General features: G+C 49.5%; 1 non-coding gene across 1 annotated transcript in view; it reads right to left on the minus strand.

Moving 5' to 3' along the window:
* Positions 1-709: 709 nt before the first annotated feature.
* Positions 710-14136, minus strand: part of LOC102529404 (uncharacterized) — a 33874-nt gene continuing 20447 nt past the window's right edge. The window contains exon 2 of the transcript XR_012067588.1: positions 710-1180. This is a non-coding gene — a transcript (uncharacterized protein). The remainder of the gene's footprint in view (positions 1181-14136) is intronic.

Genomic DNA, 14136 nt, shown 5'->3' on the forward strand with positions numbered 1-14136 from the left:
GAGGTTAACAGTCTGTTGTATCTGATGGTGGAAACCTACGTAACAGTGTGCTCCCGCACTTCTCTTCCCAAGTCCATGTTCAGGAGGATATATTGGTAGCTTGAAATCAGCTCCGTGGGACCGACCATTTACTGCACAGAAATCAGGTGATGCTACAAAATCATGGCTTTTTGTTTTTAAACAGAGAGCTGGTAGTTAAATATGTATCAGCACTTGGCTGACTGGGTGGAAAGGTGGGCAGGCAGAGGGTAGGCAAGGAGCTGTCAGCTGAAGAAGGAAAATCGGACTCACTGCTGTGGCAGCTCGGCGCCACCCTGTGGTCAAAGCTGAGATGAGTGGCCTCGCTGATGAGTTGGTGTTATGACAGACAGCTCTTCTCTCTTCTGGGGTGTGTTCCACACATAGGAGTGCGGGGTTGGGTTCTGGGAGGGCAGAGCAGGAAAAGAAAGTCTGGCCCTGACTGGCTTCTCCTTCCAGAGCAGACCCTGGGGCAGCCACAGTTACCAAGATGCCCTTTCCTAAGCTCCGGGTAGAAGCCAGTATGGCTCCTTGGTGAGGGCCCCCTGACCTGGCGGAAGGAAGTGTAGCCTTGGACCCTGCCTTCCTAGTAGCAGCTAGAATGAAAAGGTAAATTGGATCATCATATACTGGACAGTGGCCACTAGTTGAGAAACCCAGGGCAGAGACTATCTGGAATAATTCAGACAGCTGACATTTAGACAAATTTATTGAAACATACAGGGTGTTAGCAGAGAAATCATTCAGTGGTATGTTACACCATGCCACTACCTTGAATGTATAATTCTAAAATTAAAAATATATACTTCATAACTAAGCCTTTGGCCAAAAAAATTAAAGTCATTTAGCACATCTGTGAAAGGCCAGTAAGAAATGGATTTTGAACATTAAAAAGACCAAGTCACTGAATTAAACAGCAGCAACCCCTGCTAATCTAGAATCCCACTGTGTTGAAGGTAGAAGTGTCTGTGCAGAGCTAGTCATTGATTTCAACAATCAGAGATGGGGCAGGCACAGCTGTCGGTGGTGGTGGCAGAAGTGGAGAGCTGGGCTCGTCAGGTGAGCATGTCCCAGAGGCAGCAGCAACAGAGCGCAGTCCAGCAGGCTGTGAGGCAGGTAGATGTGCCCAGGTCATCCCTTCTTTGGTCTTCCACGACATACACTGGAAGGGGAGAGATGGTGAGAATGAATGGGGTGGGGGAAGGAAAGGATGAAGGGAGGAAGGACGGACCCACCCACCCGGAACATAGATGCCCAGGTCCCAGAGCCTACGCGACCGACTTCGTGCTTTTATGGCACAGTTCTGAAATAACCATCTCCCCCCGCCCCCACCATGAATACGGCTCGCCATGTTTGAATATATGCAGTGTGGTGATAGGGGAAGGTGGCAAGGACTGGTGTACGAGCGTACACTTGTGACTCAGGGGCCTGGGTACTCCTGGGTGCAGAGCAACTTTGGGAGGCTAAGCAGCTTCTGGCAGAGGCTCCCACCTCCTTGCCTTGCTGCTGGAAGCAGAGGAGATAAATGCAAGATGCTTGGAGGCTTGCAGCCCCCCGGGCCCGGGTGCCTGTCCACCAAACCCTCTTCTGCAGGGCCACCAGCCACACCAACCAGCAGTTCCAAGTTCTAGGACTATCATATGTACACCCCTAGGAGTGCCATTCACCGTGGGCTACTCAGAAACTGGTTGTGTGCAGGCAGTGGGCGACTGGAGCTCCAGGCCACACAGGGGCCGGGGCAGGAATGTGAAAAGAGACCTCAGCTAAAAAGGCTCGAGTTCCACGATCGGCCCCACCTGGAATCTGAAACCTTGACTTGCTCAGCTCAGACATCTTAAATGATTAAGCAAGTGCTTTGAGGTGGTAACAGAGCCTCTTCTGCCTCTTGTAGCCCAGACCACTGCTGGGCGGCTGCTCCTCCATTGCTAAGACGACCACGGCTACGGCACCTCCCCAGAAATGCCTCCAGCAGAAATGACAGCTTTGCTGAAGGCAGGGGGCCTACAGTCTGTGCTCAGATGCCCTCACAACCCACCTTCTACACCAGGACCTAAACCAACCGAAGGCCAGCCTTCCAGAAGGTATCAGGGGATGCTGAACGGCCCTACCACTGCTCAGACTAGGAGGTAGGACGGGAGGGGAAAATCTTTAAGCACCTGAGGAGTGAGTAAAATCTCAAGACAGCCTAGGGTGGATCCTGCCCCTTCAGTGCAGGGGCAGAAAGAACACCCAGCTTGCCGAGGGTGCACCTCAGCCTTCCTCAGATGTGCGTGTGCACTGGCAGTGGGATCATACACTACTCAGCACTAGGGGCTGCGCTGCTGAGAAAGGATGTCCTAAAGGCAGTGCCACTGTCCCCCCTGCCCTGCAGGCCATGAGCAACAGGTAAATAGGCTGAGGGGGGATAATGAGGGGATGAAGGGTGGCCTGAAATAGTAGAGGTGATCCAGGTGTGTAGTTTTCATTGGAGTCTGAAGGTTCAGAGCAGGAGAGGTGAGGAATACGTTCCACTTTCCTCTTTCTGCCAGCACTGGCACAGCCTTGGCCTGCGCTCTGCAGCAGCAGCTGCCTTGTCTGCTAAGCTTAGACCTTCCCCAGGCCTCCTGGACCTCTGTGCCTACCCTGCTCCTCGTGCGGCTTCAGCTTTGTCTCCCAAGTCTCTGTCCCTCTCCTTGCTTCAGTGTCCCAAGATATTTTTAAGGTAGAACAGTCTGGGAGCTGGCCACTCCCAACCAGTTCTCCACCCCCACCCCACGTGTCTACTGCCTGCCACCCGAATGATCAGTCAGCCCGCCATCACTGTCAGGACACATCCAAAGGTGGGTGGTGGGCCCCAGACTCCCTCACAGGCCAGCTAATACTTTAGCCCTGTCGACCCCAATCAATCAGTCCTATAAATAGTAGACCTGATAATAATTATTTTTGTTATTTATGGAAAAAAATATACTAAGTACATCTGGACATTTACCAGTCTAATAAGTAGAACTCTACTGCCGCCACCTCCTGGGGCCCTATCCTTGGGCTAAACCCACTCAGGCCACTGAGACAGGGTTGGTTGTATATAGTGGCACAACTGAATGTCTTAGATGCTAGAAATGCAAATGAAATTGTCTTGGGTTATACGGCCAGTCACTTTTTTCCTAAAAAAAAAAGGATGGTTAGCTCAAAAAAGGGAGGTGGTAAGTGAAGTCACATAGTGAATTAAAGGTAGGTCCTGGCCCAGTGCTTGCTGCACATCCAGGTTAGGCTCATTTCAAATCAGCAGCCCTGGCTGCAAGTGACCTGAATGCGGCTGCGCGTGGAGGGGTGAAAGGCCTCTCCTCTCTTTCATCCTGTTCTCCCTGAAATCCCAGGTCTGTGTAGTTGGGCAAGATCAAGCCCTCACCCTGCTCCAGAGTGTGTCCCAAAGAGAGTCAGGGCCCGTTACCTCAGAACAGACCTGGTCCGGCAGCCACTCAGCAGTCTCCAGGCAGGCGAGCGGGAGTGTAAGCACCCACAAGGCACCTCCTGGGGGCAGTGCGGGGGTGGGGAGCCAGACTGACTCCTTCAAGAAATCTACTTCAGACTTTCCTTGGGCATCCTACCCCCTGGTTGCTTTATATCCCGCCTTCCCTGTGCCCCAGTCTTCTCAGGTGCAGAATGGAGGGGGGAAGTAGTGCTTAAGAGTCTATGTTTTGTGAGAAAAACTTAAGACAGTGTAAAGTGTTTGGCCCAGGGCCTGGCACGGAGTGAAGGAGGTTCCATCAATAGGAACCACAATGTGATGACATCCTACAGAAAAAAATATCACCCAAAATCTTATTCCAGGTCTTTGTGCAGGGAGGGCCTTCTCCAGTCAATCCATATGCAGACTGGTATTCAGATGGGTAGCCGCAAACCATCACATGAAGAAAGTGGAGAGACTAGCACAGCAGAGCTGCTCAGAGAGAAAAGGGGGAGACAACCCAAGGGAGAGGCAAGGAGCTGTGTGTGAGTGTGGGGGGTTAGGAAGGCCGAACACAACCAACTTCAGCTGTTTCTTAGGTAACAGGAGTAAGGAAACCCTCATACCTGGGAGCATTCGCCTGGATGTGATGAGCCTATGGCTATCATTAAGATAGTGTGGACACCAAGGTCCGCAGAACAACACGGTATGAAACATAACGTGAAAGAGACTTGGTCGAGTTAGAAGTGATGCTGTACATTTAAAAGACTAGAAACTGAAGAGTGAAGTGTTCTTAAATCCAATCAAATGTGATCAGTTCAAAACTCAAAGCCTCAAAAATGCCAGTAGAACGGATGGCCTTCCCTTGTTCACTACATCTCAGGAAAGGGACTGAATTCCCTGAGAACACTAGAGTGCCTTTACAGAGGCAGCTCCCTCCAGTCGGCTTTTCCTTCAAGGAAAAGGGCAGGAATCAGGGAGAGCTGACAGCATTTAATATTAACGTGAAAACACTATCCTCCCCCCACCTCCCGGGTGGAGCTGCCACAGAAGGCAAGAAACAGGGCGCAAGAGAAAATGCACGAGGGCCATCACTTTCCTCACAAAGCAGTGCTGGAAGCTGCCAGTTTGGGTGCACCCGGCCAGAGATGCAGAAGTGCTCGGGGCTTTCCTGTAAAGACCATGCTATTCCACAAGCGGGAGAGTGCAGCTCACCCCAGTTACAGAGCACAGGAAAAATAAATAAGGGCATTTTCCCCCCTTCACTATTACCGACCAAAGAAGAGATCCAGATGAGGCCCTGCAGACTTGAGCCGAGAGTTCCTGGCTCTGTTCTGCCAGAGCTGGGTGACTCTGAGTAGGTTGCTTGACCTCCTGGAGCCTCTGCACCCTCCTCTATAGGACGGAAAGACAGTTGTGAAGCTACTTCCTTAGATGACATGGGAAAACGTGATGAGGACAAAAGCGAAAATCGTTAAGATGGGTCAGAAAAAGAAATCTCAATTTACAAACAGAAAAGTTTCATCGTGAGGTTTCTTAAATAGACCATACAGTACTTTTCAAATATTATCTTTCATACTTTGATAGACATTCCACAATTTCTGTCCACAGAGGTACAGGCCTGAGTGTGTTCCCTACGTCCGTACGACGCGGCCACAGCAAGCCCCGGCAGAAATGCCATGAGGGCCAGACAGCTTGAGGGTGGGGTGCTCCCTCCAGATGAGTTCAATAAAATGAGAAACTTTTTGTAAATCTGAGGTGAAACCTAAGAGCTGCTACTTTTACTGGTAAGAGATGAAAATAAGCAACCAAAAGGGACGTTCAAATAGTTTGCCAGGGTCACGGCAGATGACTTCACTCACATACCTGAGTCAAAGAGACACCTTAGAACAGCTGTGTTTCTCATTTACTTTGGAGAGTAGAAAGCAGTTTTTCTTTTATTCTAAGTCAGCCAAGAGACTGGGGAGGAGATTAACAATAATGGAAGAGGTATACAGGGTGAGAACGTAAGCAGTGACCCCCTCAGCACCCCACTGTTCTGCTCCACGTCTGGCTGTGTCATTGCCTCACACAGACCAGGGGAACCACGGGCGTGAGTGGCGGGATCAAAGGGAAGAGCATGAAAAGCCCCGATGTCATGGGTGACGCTACTACAGCAGAGGGCAGGGAGCGACTCATTATGTCACGATGTGTCGTGAATATATTTCTAATGCAACTTTTGGAGAAACAAATACGAGTATCGCCGCTACGCCAGGCAGAAGAAATTAAGAAAAATCTAGAGAAAAAATCGGATCACGTCCAGTACACAACAGTTCTATGCCCTGTGGCAACCACGAGGCAGGGAGATTTCCCCTGATGGCTGGCAGGTCTTGCTCACAACCTGCTCTGGAGAGACACACACGGAGAACAAGGTTGTAAATGATGGTGGCTGACTTGCCCCAGACCATGACCTGGCCCCCAAGCCCCTCAACATAGTAGTCAAATGTTCATGGCTGTTCCTACCCAATTTGATATAGACACACCTCATTTGCTCCCAAACTTCAAAAGGCACCAGCACAATCGATCATAAGTGGGAATAATCACAACACAGCAAATGAAGGAGCAGGCCGCCTCGCTTCATTAGAGGTTATGACACATAAGAGGGAGCAAGTCATGCCATTTAAATACACACTAGGTCTTAAGGAGCTATAGATTGGATGCAATTCTAATCATAATCTCAGCAGTATTTTTTGTAGATAAACTCATTCTAAAATTTATGGAAAGGCAAGAGAACTAGAATAAAACAATTTAGAAAAGGAATAGTTTGAGAAATCACACTACTTTAAGATTTAATACAAAGCTACAGTAGTCAAGACCCCTATAGTACTGGCGGCGGGACTGACAGATCAAAGGAACAGAATAGAGAGGAGAGTAAATGACCCACATAAAGGTGGCCAACTGATGTTTGACAAATATGCAAAAGCAATTCCATGGAGAAAGGATAGTCTTTTCAAACTAATCCTGAAAAATTGGGACACAAAAAACCAAAAATCTTAACCATTAAGTCTCACATTTTATATAAAAATCCCAAATGAGAAAACATCTACCAATCTTAAGCCTACTCTCCCTTTCTTCTGCAATCCTCCTATCCAGTCCATCACCAAGTCCTGTTTTTACTTCCAAATAGGCCAAGTACATTCATGTCTCTCCATCATCACGTGAATCTGTGTCCCTCTCAAAGCATTCTCTCTACATGGACGCGATCTCCCAAAATGCAGATTTGATAATGTCATTTCTTTGCTTAAAATCCTTCCTCGTTTCCCACTGCTCAGAGGACAAAACCCAGAATCCCTAGGTGGGGCTATGAGCCCCCTGTCTTGCTCCTGCCTGTTTCTAATCTGTTCCCAATGTCCCATTGTTCTCTGCCACGCCAGTTTCCTCTTCTAGTTTCTCAAGTGAGCCATGTTCTCTCTTGCCATTGGGCCTTTACACCTGCTTTTCCTACCACCTTTTTGCCTTTCAGTACTCCTCCTAGAATGTGCAGACTTTCCCCTTTTTATATGTTTTCATAGCAATACATATCTCTTCATAGGAAAGCAGAATGTCAGTAACACCTGTGGGATTAGTTAATTAATGTCTTGTCGCTCCCTAGAGTTTTAAGCCCCAGGGAGACAGGGATGGGGTCTGTTCTGTATGGTCCATCACGTAATACACTGGAGCTATTCGGCATCTACTGAATGAATGCTGGTCCTTGTAGACTGAGAGTGGTTCCCTGAGAGCAGACTGAAGAGCTGCTCCTCCCACAATTTAAAGTGTCCCAAAACAAAACTATGGTAAAATCTAGTCTGTGACCCGACTGGAGTGAAGAGATTCTTTTCACCAAAAAATGTAATATTTTTTAAAAAGAGTCACAATACACACTGTAAATCAACTATAGTTCAATTTTTAAAAATCCACTTACAGTAGCATTAAAACTATACCAGAGAAAACATCCAATTTTAAAAACCAACAAAGGATATGTAAAAGCTATGTGAAGATTATATGATTTTATCTAAGGATATAAAAGGAGACAAAAGAAGAGATAACATGTTCATGATAAGGAGCCAACACTGTAAATATGTCAACTCTTCCCCCAATTACTCTGTAAATTACATGCTGTTCCAGTTAAAGCCAAACACAATGGTTTTCCATAGAAACTGACACACTTATCCTAAAATCCAGATTAAAGAGTAAAAGGCCAGGAATATCCAAGAAAATTCTGAAGAAAAAGGGGTACGTCCTGGACACAGGGAAGATGCTTATCATACCAGACTCCTGATTCTGGCCCATTCGTATGTGGGAACTTGGTATATGACAAATCTCTTCAAATCAGTGGGTAAAGGATGACCTAAATCAGCAACTGGTGCTGCAGCTATCCAAATGGAAAAAGAAAACCAGAACCCTGTCCTACACCACAGTCAAAAACAAATTTAGGTGGCTGAAAACTATGTGAAAAAATGTTAGAAGAAAATACAGGCTTATCTTTGTGATTTTGGAATAGAAAATGATTTCTCAAAAATTAGTACATGCAAAGCATGAGAAAAAGATTGATAAACATGACCTTTAAAAACTTCCATACTAGAAAATGTACTATAAAAAGGTTAAGAGGCAGTCAGATAGGAAGAAGATATTTGCAAGCCTATAAACGTGACAAACATTAGTGTGTGGAAGTATTTTTTTAAAGCTCCCTACAAATCAGTAAGACAAACCAATTTTTTTTAAATGGGCTAAGAATAGGTAACAAGCAATTCACAGGATTTGTAAAAGAAAGTCAAATACTTAATACATTTATGTTCAAGGTAACTAGCAACCAGGGGAGGTAAAATCAAATACTGAGATACCATTTCACGCCTATCATAGGTGCTAAAATTTTAATGTCTGTAGGTTAGGTATTTTGTAAAGAAAGACAAAATGTTAACTGTGCGGCACTACTTGTTTATTCCAGTAACACAGGGTGGCAGGCCTGCAGGGCGCACTTGGGTCTGGCTGCTCAGTCCAGGTTGTCCAGGAGGCAACAGCAGCAGAGAGCAGCCCAGCACGCGGCCAGGGCGGCCTGACACCCGCTGTCCGTCTTCCTTTCCCGTTCCAACACGTACACTGGGGTGGGGCGGGGAGAGAGACACCTGGTCAGAGGGGACTCTGAGCGGCAGTGTCCCATGCTGCTTGGCACTTAGCACTATCTGTAGAGACTTGTCTTCCATCTCCCTCCCTCTCCAGACTGGGCTCCGGGAGGGGAGCCAGGCCCAGCTGGTTCCCGGCTCCATCCCTGCTCCAGTGTCGCACACGTCAGGTACTCAATGAATCTTTCCTTAATGTGTGAATGAAGGTGACATCTGCTCAGCAGCTGTCAGACCATCCTGCCACCTCCCCTTCCCCAAGCTGACTATGAAACCCAGCCCAGCACTTGACTGGCCCAAAGTGATCCAGTTTGCAGTGAGGCCCACCCTATAGCCTGATGTGGCAGACACTGGCCCAAAGCTTTGCACATATCTCATTTAATCCTCACAACAGCACTGTTATCATTTGTAACTCTCAGTTTGCAGGAGTGTGAATTACTAGAAACCCTTTGGAAGAGAATGCAGGGTGGTGGTGGTGGTGCATACAACTTTGACCCAGAAAATCTATACCTAGGATTTTTTCTACAGAAATAATTTTTCAACTATTCAAAGATATGTGTACAGTGTGACTGCTGCTGTATTAAAATAACCCCCAACTAGCAACAGCCTCAACGTCTGTCAAGCGGAGACTGATTAGCTAAATTAATGCATGCCATAGGACAGAATATTAAATAGTCTTTAAAAAAATTGGCTATTTTTCCACATTGCCAATAAATTAAGCAAGGGATCAAAGCAAGGTATATAGCCGTGCTTTGTTTTATCTGTACAATTAAAAGGATACACTTTCACAAACACATATTCACACAACTTTCTAAAAGAATAAATCCAAGAAACTTACGGGCAGCGTGTGGGAGAGGTAGGGCTCTTACTCTGTTTTGCATTTTACATTTTTTCTCAAATCCAGCCTTTCTTTCTGATTCCAAAGCCTCACTCAAAGCTGTTCCGCTGTTGTCACTGCCAAGGTCTTGTAGGCAGGAGGGAGAGAGGGAGGGCCTATCGGTTTTAGCATGTCCTGAACTTCTAGCCTCTGGGAGCAGCTGGCATTGACTGATCTGGGCTCCCCGGTGGCACTGGCCACAGTCCTGGACTGCCTTCCCCAACGTCACTGTTACCTACAGACCCCCTCAGCCCTACTTCCTCTAACCTGTGCTCCTAGTTATCTCGCTCCTTTATAGCCTGGCCTGGCCCTGTGACCTACCTGCAGTCTCCCCTATCAGATCTGCCTTTGATGCAGCTCTGACTCCCCTCAGGCCTTTCAGCCCTGGGTGCAGGCTGGGGCTCCCACTGACCAAATCCATCGAGCTGCAGATGGATCAAATCACCATCCTCCCTCCAAGGAGCTGGGAGACCAGAGAGTGCCTGGCACTGGTATAACTCCTAAAGCTGAGCCCCAGGAGCCAGAAACACAGCCCTTCATCCCCAGCCAGGTCCCCAACAGCGCACTGCCAGGGTTCCTTTGGCATCTCCTTCCTCTCTCTAGTGACACCAGCTGGTGGCATTTCTGAAACCAACCCAGCTTCTTCTCTTCCTCTTGCTTTGGGTTTGGGCAGGTAGTCTGGAGCCCATCCGGGCCTAGTGTTGCACAGAGAGGGCACTGAGGTGCAGATACAGTCAATCCAGACTTTGCACTCCCCTGCAGAGGCCATGGGCTGTCTTCCAGGGGCCACCTTCAGTCCCTCACCAGCCCCGCTGGCTCCCCTCTGCTCATCCTGTGATGGCAAACACCATGCTCTTTCTTCTTTCACATCCTCAGCTGAGCCCCTCCTCTCCGTGAGGCCCCAGGCTGCTGCTAGCCACCCCTCCAGCCTGTTAGCAACGTCTGTCCGTGCTTACTTACCTGATCCTGAAAGCAGTGCCCACCCCACCCCTTGGCTTTCAACACTGGGCTCATCCTCACCTTCTTCCTCCAACTAACCCCTCCAGATTTCTGCTCTGCCTCCGGGGCCCTCCCTGGAACCTTGGGACGTGGGACGGATGCCACCTCAGCCAAGGCACCTGCCTGCTGCTGCCAACTCAGCCCTCATCACCCTTTTCTTCATTGTCACCAGACTGAAGTCTGGATATCCCTGCACACTCACAGGCAGAGAACACACTGGTCCTATTTTACACAGGAGGTAGCTGCAGGAGAGAAGGCTACCTGGTCTGTCCAGAATCAACTAGAAGGTAGCACTGACATGTCAGTCAGTGTCTGAGTTCCCCACGCAGCACACTCCCATGTGCTGCGCTTCCTGCCCCTCTCAAAAACACCCAAGCTCCTCCTCCCCACAGCACTTTCTCCTTCGCCACCCAGACTGTCCACAGTCAGACTGCAGGGACCCCATGGGTCAGAATCCAGCCACGTTCAGCAACCTCGCTACTTAGAAATACCTGTAAGGGCCTTGGGGACCTCAGCCAAATTCCCTTGTTTTTCAAGACCCAGATCAGGTCTACCTGCCTCCACAGGAAAGGCTGCTTCTCAGTATGGCAGAGCCAAGCCCTGGCTCGGTCAGCCTCGAAACACAGCACCTTCAGGAGACCGTCCAGTGCTCTATGTGAGTGGGGCCAGTGCCTCCACTTCATCAGTCAAGAAACCCAACTTCATGCACAGGGTGAAGCCTAGTACTTGGCTGACTGATAATCCAAAGGGAAGTATTCTATGGGATGAAATTCCTCTGAGCTTCAAACATGGAGGCCTGTATTTGGTGGCTGCAGGACTCTGGTCTCTGTGGAAAGCTGGGTGAGGACAGCTCTGCTATGAGGAGGCAGGAGCCCACTTAAGGCTGTATTCACGAAGCGGAGAGACAGCTGCCTTGAAACTCTGCGACGCTGTGGGCTGCGGTGGCCAAGGTGTGCAGCAGCACATCCCTCCCCGTGCAGACTGCCTGCCCAGACCCCGCCGTGCTCTCTGCCCACTCCCGCAACGCGCAAAACAACAGCCTGCAGGGGGCACCAGCTGTGTTCTCAGAAAAACAAGTCTCCATCTCCCCAGCCCTCTCCGTGCCAAAGTGGCCCCAACTGCTCCAACATCTCTTCCTAGGAACCGAGTTTTGAGTTTCGACAGGGGAGGGGTGTTGGTAGGCAGTGGGTTCTCATCAGATTGTGGAGATGGGATGTTCAGAGAGAAGCAGGGAAGACCCCTTCCCCCTACCTGACACCGTCACCCCAATCAGGTCACAATTCCCAAAGACACTCTGTTCCAATTCTGTGGGAAGCATCACAATTAGACTTTCAGAATAGAGATTTTAAAAAGACATATCAAATTAGATTTAAATATAGGTTCATCTACTCATTGGCCATGTAACCTGGGCAGGTGACAACCTCTCTTGAGCCTCAGCTTCCTCCCCTGAAAAAATAGGAGTAACCTGGAACACTGTCAAGTATTCAATACATGCTCATTGATGTTATTACTGTTATTCAAATGACTGACCCTCAGGCAGACCCCTCCCAGGACTGAGTAAAGAGCTGGCATAAACCTGGTAGAGGGAAGGGGTGGGAAGAGTCCCCTAGACTCTGGGGAGAAGCCTCAGAAATAACAGGAGGCTGAGAGGGAGAATCAAATTAGGCTGTTATGGGAGCAAAGGACCTGCAAGATCAGCCAGCCCTGCACTGTGCAGTGGAGTGACAGGTGCTGCAAGAGCGGGGTGTGCCCAAGGCCACTGTGAGGGAAGGCGGCAAATGAACAGAGCCAGGCCCCCATCTCCAGTAGCCCTGTAGCAGGAGGACCCAAGGAGGCTGGAGGTAGAACTGTCAGCAACTCGAGGCCCTGCCCTCTTCCCAACACACACACAGACACACACACGCCCTGTCACTGTTCCTTTGGCCTCAACCAACCACATGGCATCAGAGCCTAGGTTCAGAGTTGGGGAGACACAGGAAGTACGACTCTAGGAAGCTCGGGAAGGACCCAAGACAGAGCAACTTCCAGGGACAGTGGAAGGGGAGCTAGTATACTGAGTCTGGGGCAGAGGAGGGACCTGGTTAGCATGGGAACAAACAGGTTGTAACCCAAGGACCACAGACAGACCTGCACCCTGAATGCTGGGGCTGTGCCTAGTGACAGCCCATCCCACCACTGAAGGCCTGGCCACCCTGGGCTCTGTGGCACTGGACCCCAGCAGGAAGCCCCGCAGTGGGTTTCCCAGGACCTCCTAGACCATCTGCCAGTCCTCAGCCATCCCGCACAGACAGCGGCATCTGGGCATAGACGCCACCCCGCCTCCAGGATCTGGCCGTGCACCCCTGAACAACCTCTTCTTTCTTTCCCTGCCAGAGGAACGGCTCACCTGCCCCAGGGCAGAAGTGCCCTGTCTCCTCCACATCAGCTCCAGGAATAGCTGCCTGATTGAGTAGCCAGGGACCTTGCTTGAGGTTGGGTTACTACGGGAAAAGCTCTTCTTCCACACCCCACACAGATCTTCCAGATCCTCTGAAAAGCATCTCATCAGCTGCCTGGCAAATTCCTCCCTTCATCCTCTAGCCTCTAAAGCCAAACCAAATAAGGCAACCATCACGGGACTAAAATGGTAGCCCCGATACCCAGCACATACTAATGCCTTCTCTCAGCTCACCCCCGGCTCAGACTCATCTGTGCACCTTCCTTCCTTCCTTGGTTTAGGCTCCAGTGCAGTTGCCCAGGGCCTGGACTCTGCCCTTCACCTCTCCCACCCTCAGCGTCCACCTGTAGAAAGCGGGGTTGACAGTGTGCCTGGTGAGGTCCCAAAGAGATGAAAATGCATTGGCATCAAGGTATCACTTGATCCTCTCTCCTCCCACCCCTGCAGCCACATGCCAGAGCAGGAGAAGGCAACAAACAGTCAGCACTGTGAAGGGCAGAAGAGAGAAGCGGACGAGCACGTCCCCCTCCTCCTCTGCACTGCCCACCGGGCAGTCCCCACATCTCCTCCATGCGTTTCCTCTGAGGCCTGCCTGACCTGGCCCAGACCATCTGGGATCTTTCTGACTCAACTGCTGCTATCACACTATCGTTACAATCATCCGAAAACCAAGGAGTCCTTAAGAAGAGTGCAGCGGAGACAGAGATGGGCCCCAGGGAAGTCTTTAGATGAAAAGGGTTGGCTACTATTGTACTGGAGGCAGAGCGCCCAGGACAGAGCCTGGGGGTAAGAGAAGGAAGCTCTCCCTTCTTGGCCAGCTCTGTTTTCTTTTTACTTGTGTCATTGGAATAGATAAGAAAACAGGACTGTCTCAGAAATGGCTGGTTTATCCTTAAGGTTTCTAAATGCCTTAACTACACTGTGAGGTCCTTAAATGCAGCGTACAGGTCTTCTCTGTGCTCCCTTCTCCACTTCCTAACTGCTTTGGCAAATACAGAAGGACATTGGATGAAAGAAGTCTCCTCTAGAGGTAGAGCAATCCTTGACAGGACAGATGAGTTGAATCCCCTAAAAGCCCACTATCCCCCAGGCGTGTACACACCACAAATTACCGAGGGCCTGAGGGCTGGTTCGAAGCTGGTGCAGGCAAAACCAGCTCTTGTGGCAACTCCAAATGCCAAGGTATTTCAGGAGAGTATTTTACTTTCCAAGGGGCAAAAGATGACATGTAATTCCAACAATGCTA

This window comes from Vicugna pacos, chromosome 3 (genome assembly GCF_048564905.1).
Source record: "Vicugna pacos chromosome 3, VicPac4, whole genome shotgun sequence".
In the NCBI taxonomy this organism is placed as follows: Eukaryota; Metazoa; Chordata; class Mammalia; order Artiodactyla; family Camelidae; genus Vicugna; species Vicugna pacos.